The following is a 6000-nucleotide window of genomic DNA, read 5'->3' as shown; positions in this document are numbered from 1 at the left end:
GAGTGCATGTATGTTATATACAGTACAGAAAGTAGGTTGAGTCTAGAAGTTCTGGTCTTCTGGTTGGTCCTGTTGGGCCGTCCGTCATCCCTCTGAGTCTTGTCGTGCCGTTCTTTGTCACACAATGTTCAGCTAAGAAGGAGATTATGTGTGTGTGCTTGTCTGTGTAACAGATGTGAAACGGCTAGCTTAGTTAGCGTGGGCGCTAAATAGCGTTTCAATCAGTGACGTCACTTGCTCTGAGACCTTAAAGTAGTAGTTCCCCTTGCTCTGCAAGGGCCGCGGCTTTTGTGGAGCGATGGGTAACGACGCTTCGTGGGTGTCAGTTGTTGATGTGTGCAGAAGGTCCCTGGTTCGCGCCCGGGTATGGGCGAGGGACGGTTTAAAATTATACTGTTACATCTGCTCCTGTTTCTCAAGGTTGGGAGTGTACATGCAGCTGGTGTTTGTCATGAGATACTGTTATCAGTGCTCAGCAGTAAGCCAGCTCTGTTCCTTTGTATGAGCATAGTCTAAATGAAAATAGGTTGAGTTATATGTGTTATGGCAGCTACATTATATTAATAAGGTTATTACATTGCTAGGCATACTTTAAGCTAGAAATTCTTATAATTCTTACAGGGGACAGGACAGGCTCTGAGTGGGTAATACATAGACCTACCTGAGGGGACAGGACAGGCTCTGAGTGAGGAATACGTTTGGCAGCGCAATCGACTAAAGTTTAGAGTTTACTAAGCAATAGAGTTTAGAATTCAAGACAGACCAGAATGCAGCCTGCCTCTATGGGAGGCTCAGATGATCAGAGAAAACAGTGTCATTTCCATGTGTCATTTCCATGTGGCATTTCCATTGTGGAACGTGTGAATTAATCAAAAATAAAAACCAGAGCAAAGAGGTGGGACACAAAAAAAATCACCAGTAGATTGAGAGAATACGTTCACACTAAGCCTATGGAAACGCTCAAAACGATTTGGCCAATCAGAAAGCCATAATTTCCTGACTCAACAACCAATAGGACAACAGATAGGATTTGGGCTAGATGCGCCATTTTAGTGCGTCTCAAACCATCCGGTAAAATGGCGCCATTGCTTTGTGTCAACTATTCAATAGTCTAACATTTTTCTAAAATACAAATGACTGAGAATTATCTGTGTTACATCTCCGGGACGACGTGCCAAGAACTACACGTGTGTCAATCATTCAAGAAATGACAAAAGAGTACAGTAGGTATTATCTTTTCTATTGTATTATTGACTGTATGTTTATTCCACGTGTGTCTCACTGCTTTGCTTTATCTTGACCAGGTCCCAGTTCTCAACTGGCCAACCTGGTTAAATAAAGGTGAAATCAGATAATAAACGTTTGTTTACCTCGACTAACCTGCACCCCCCACATGGACTCGATAACGGTACACCTTGTATATCGCCTGGTTCTTGTTGTTTCACTTTTTTTAGGTGGTTTATTTAGTAGATATTTTCTTAACTCTTATTTTCTTAAAAGTCAGCATTTCTCGGTAAGGGTCTAAACTGTTGTAATTCGGCCCGTGAGATAAATAAAAGGTGGTTTTGATACGAGTCAGGTTGACTTAGTGCACAGACACTCCGGTTAGTTAGTTCGCCTTTGATGGGAAGATGTCCGGTTTTTGTAGTATGTTGTTCTTCCGGTTTGCCTGATTTCTGTACTCTGTTCATGTCAGAAAGCATTAATTGTAGCAGACAAGGTCCATGTTAGTTAGTTCATTCGCACCAGACAGGAACCCGATGCTCAACAGAAACGCACGATGGAGATGAAAAACGTCAATAAATAATGCTGGAGTTAAACCTTTAGGTCGCTCACACACAGGCCTTTTCTCTTTACAACGAGCTGTTGTAACTGCATTTTTAGCTCAAATAGCTACTTTAGTTTTTCAATGTTTACCATCCTGTCGTCTGTTCCGTTAGATTAGCAGACAGTACACGACCTTTTGGGTTGGATATGTGTAATCGTCACTTTATTCTTATGTTTTGTGATCCTGAGTGGTGCAGCGGTCTACCATGCGCTTCCGCATGAGACATCGTCCGCCCGAGACATTCGCATGTTGAGGTTTTCCACCCACACAGGTTGAAATATCAAAATTAACTCTGAATCAACTAATATTATATATATTATATTTGGGGACGGGTCGAAAAGCATTAAACATTTATGGAAATGTAGCTAGCTAGCTAATTTGTCCTGGGATATAAACATTGGGTTGTTATTTTACCTGAAATGCACAAGGTCCTCTACTCCGACAAATGAATCCTCCCATAAAAGGGTAAACCAAGTTAATTTCTAGTCATCTCTCCTCCATCAGGCTTCTTCTTCTTTGAACTTTATATGGCGGTTGGCAACCAACTTGAAGGTGCTTTACCACCACCAACTGGACTGTGGACCTCAGTTCATTTTTCAATGCTCCTAAAAACCCAATGAGGAGATGGAGAGGCGGGATTTGCAGCACGTCATGCATCACAAATGGAACCAAGTTCTATTTCAAATCAAATCAAATACACATGGTTAGCAGATGTTAATGCGAGTGTAGCGAGATGCTTGTGCCCAACTACGCAGACACTCAAATGACGCGCACGAGTAGTGTGGGTGAAATGATTGAATAACATGTATGTGGAAATATATTTTGCACTACTCGTATCGCATGGTCAGCATAAGGCACTGCATCGCAGCGCTAGAGGCGTCACTACAGACCCATGTTCGATCCCAGGCTGTATCACAACTGGCTGTGATCACTAGGGTACCTGCCGCCTTGAATATAGCCATGTTATTACCTCGTACTCCTGCACATTGACTCAGTACTGGTACCCTGTGTATATAGTCAGGTTACTCATTGACTCAGTACTGGTACTCTGTGTATATAGCCAGGTTACTCATTGACTCAGTACTGGTACTCTGTGTATATAGCCAGGTTACTCATTGACTCAGTACTGGTACTCTGTGTATATAGTCAGGTTACTCATTGACTCAGTACTGGTACTCTGTGTATATAGTCAGGTTACTCATTGACTCAGTACTGGTACTCTGTGTATATAGTCAGGTTACTCATTGACTCAGTACTGGTACTCTGTGTATATAGTCAGGTTACTCATTGACTCAGTACTGGTATCCTGTGTATATAGTCAGTTTACTCATTGACTCAGTACTGGTACTCTGTGTATATAGTCAGGTTAGTCATTGACTCAGTACTGGTACTCTGTGTGTATATAGTCAGGTTAGTCATTGACTCAGTACTGGTACTCTGTGTATATAGTCAGGTTACTCATTGACTCAGTACTGGTACTCTGTGTATATAGTCAGGTTACTCATTGACTCAGTACTGGTACGCTGTGTATATAGTCAGGTTACTCATTGACTCAGTACTGGTACTCTGTGTATATAGTCAGGTTACTCATTGACTCAGTACTGGTACTCTGTGTATATAGTCAGGTTACTCATTGACTCAGTACTGGTACTCTGTATATATAGTCAGGTTACTCATTGACTCAGTACTGGTACTCTGTGTATATAGTCAGGTTACTCATTGACTCAGTACTGGTACTCTGTGTATATAGTCAGGTTACTCATTGACTCAGTACTGGTACTCTGTGTATATAGTCAGGTTACTCATTGACTCAGTACTGGTACTCTGTGTATATAGCCAGGTTACTCATTGACTCAGTACTGGTACTCTGTGTATATAGCCGGGTTACTCATTGACTCAGTAGTGGTACTCTGTGTATATAGCCGGGTTACTCATTGACTCAGTACTGGTACTCTGTGTATATAGTCGGGTTACTCATTGACTCAGTACTGGTACTCTGTGTATATAGTCAGGTTACTCATTGACTCAGTACTGGTACTCTGTGTATATAGTCGGGTTACTCATTGACTCAGTACTGGTACCCTGTGTATATAGTCAGGTTACTCATTGACTCAGTACTGGTACTCTGTGTCTATAGTCAGGTTACTCATTGACTCAGTACTGGTACTCTGTGTATATAGTCGGGTTACTCATTGACTCAGTACTGGTACTCTGTGTATATAGTCAGGTTACTCATTGACTCAGTACTGGTACTCTGTGTATATAGCCAGGTTACTCATTGACTCAGTACTGGTACTCTGTGTATATAGTCAGGTTACTCATTGACTCAATACTGGTACTCTGTGTATATAGTCAGGTTAGTCATTGACTCAGTACTGGTACCCTGTGTATATAGTCAGGGTACTCATTGACTCAGTACTGGTACTCTGTGTATATAGTCAGGTTAGTCATTGACTCAGTACTGGTACTCTGTGTATATAGTCAGGTTACTCATTGACTCAGTACTGGTACTCTGTGTATATAGCCAGGTTACTCATTGACTCAGTACTGGTACTCTGTGTATATAGCCAGGTTACTCATTGACTCAGTACTGGTACTCTGTGTATATAGTCAGGTTACGCATTGACTCAGTACTGGTACTCTGTGTATATAGTCAGGTTACTCATTGACTCAGTACTGGTACTCTGTGTATATAGTCAGGTTACTCATTGACTCAGTACTGGTACTCTGTGTATATAGTCAGGTTAGTCATTGACTCAGTACTGGTACTCTGTGTGTATATAGTCAGGTTAGTCATTGACTCAGTACTGGTACTCTGTGTATATAGTCAGGTTACTCATTGACTCAGTACTGGTACTCTGTGTATATAGTCAGGGTACTCATTGACTCAGTACTGGTACTCTGTGTATATAGTCAGGTTACTCATTGACTCAATACTGGTACTCTGTGTATATAGTCAGGTTAGTCATTGACTCAGTACTGGTACCCTGTGTATATAGTCAGGGTACTCATTGACTCAGTACTGGTACTCTGTGTATATAGTCAGGTTACTCATTGACTCAGTACTGGTACTCTGTGTATATAGTCAGGTTGCTCATTGACTCAGTACTGGTACTCTGTGTATATAGTCAGGGTACTCATTGACTCAGTACTGGTACTCTGTGTATATAGTCAGGGTACTCATTGACTCAGTACTGGTACTCTGTGTATATAGTCAGGGTACTCATTGACTCAGTACTGGTACTCTCTGTGTATATAGTCAGGTTACTCATTGACTCAGTACTGGTACTCTCTGTGTATATAGTCAGGTTAGTCATTGACTCAGTACTGGTACTCTGTGTATATAGTCAGGTTAGTCATTGACTCAGTACTGGTACTCTGTGTATATAGTCAGGTTAGTCATTGACTCAGTACTGGTACTCTGTGTATATAGTCAGGTTAGTCATTGACTCAGTACTGGTACTCTGTGTGTATAGTCAGGTTAGTCATTGACTCAGTACTGGTACTCTGTGTATATAGTCAGGTTAGTCATTGACTCAGTACTGGTACTCTGTGTATATAGTCAGTTTACTCATTGACTCAGTACTGGTACCCTGTGTATATAGTCAGGTTACTCATTGACTCAGTACTGGTACTCTGTGTATATAGTCAGTTTACTCATTGACTCAGTACTGGTACCCTGTGTATATAGTCAGGTTACTCATTGACTCAGTACTGGTACTCTGTGTATATAGTCAGGTTACTCATTGACTCAGTACTGGTACCCTGTGTATATAGTCAGGTTACTCATTGACTCAGTACTGGTACCCTGTGTATATAGTCAGGTTACTCATTGACTCAGTACTGGTACCCTGTGTATATAGTCAGGTTACTCATTGACTCAGTACTGGTACTCTGTGTATATAGTCAGGTTAGTCATTGACTCAGTACTGGTACTCTGTGTATATAGTCAGGTTACTCATTGACTCAGTACTGGTACTCTGTGTATATAGTCAGGTTACTCATTGACTCAGTACTGGTACTCTGTGTATATAGTCAGGTTACTCATTGACTCAGTACTGGTACTCTGTGTATATAGTCAGGTTACTCATTGACTCAGTACTGGTACTCTGTGTATATAGTCAGGTTAGTCATTGACTCAGTACTGGTACTCTGTGTATATAGTCAGGTTA

At 41.4% G+C, this 6000-nt stretch overlaps 1 protein-coding gene across 1 annotated transcript in view; it reads left to right on the top strand.

Moving 5' to 3' along the window:
* Window positions 1-1066: 1066 nt before the first annotated feature.
* The window catches only part of LOC139390795 (transcriptional regulator ATRX-like), a 53916-nt gene continuing 48982 nt past the window's right edge, over window positions 1067-6000 (top strand). Inside the window, exon 1 of the mRNA XM_071138188.1 lies at window positions 1067-1223. The gene's annotated coding sequence lies outside the window, so the exon portion shown is untranslated. The remainder of the gene's footprint in view (window positions 1224-6000) is intronic.

Source organism: Oncorhynchus clarkii, chromosome 31 (genome assembly GCF_045791955.1).
Source record: "Oncorhynchus clarkii lewisi isolate Uvic-CL-2024 chromosome 31, UVic_Ocla_1.0, whole genome shotgun sequence".
NCBI lineage: Eukaryota > Metazoa > Chordata > Actinopteri > Salmoniformes > Salmonidae > Oncorhynchus > Oncorhynchus clarkii.
This window is presented reverse-complemented; position numbering and strand designations above follow the sequence as displayed.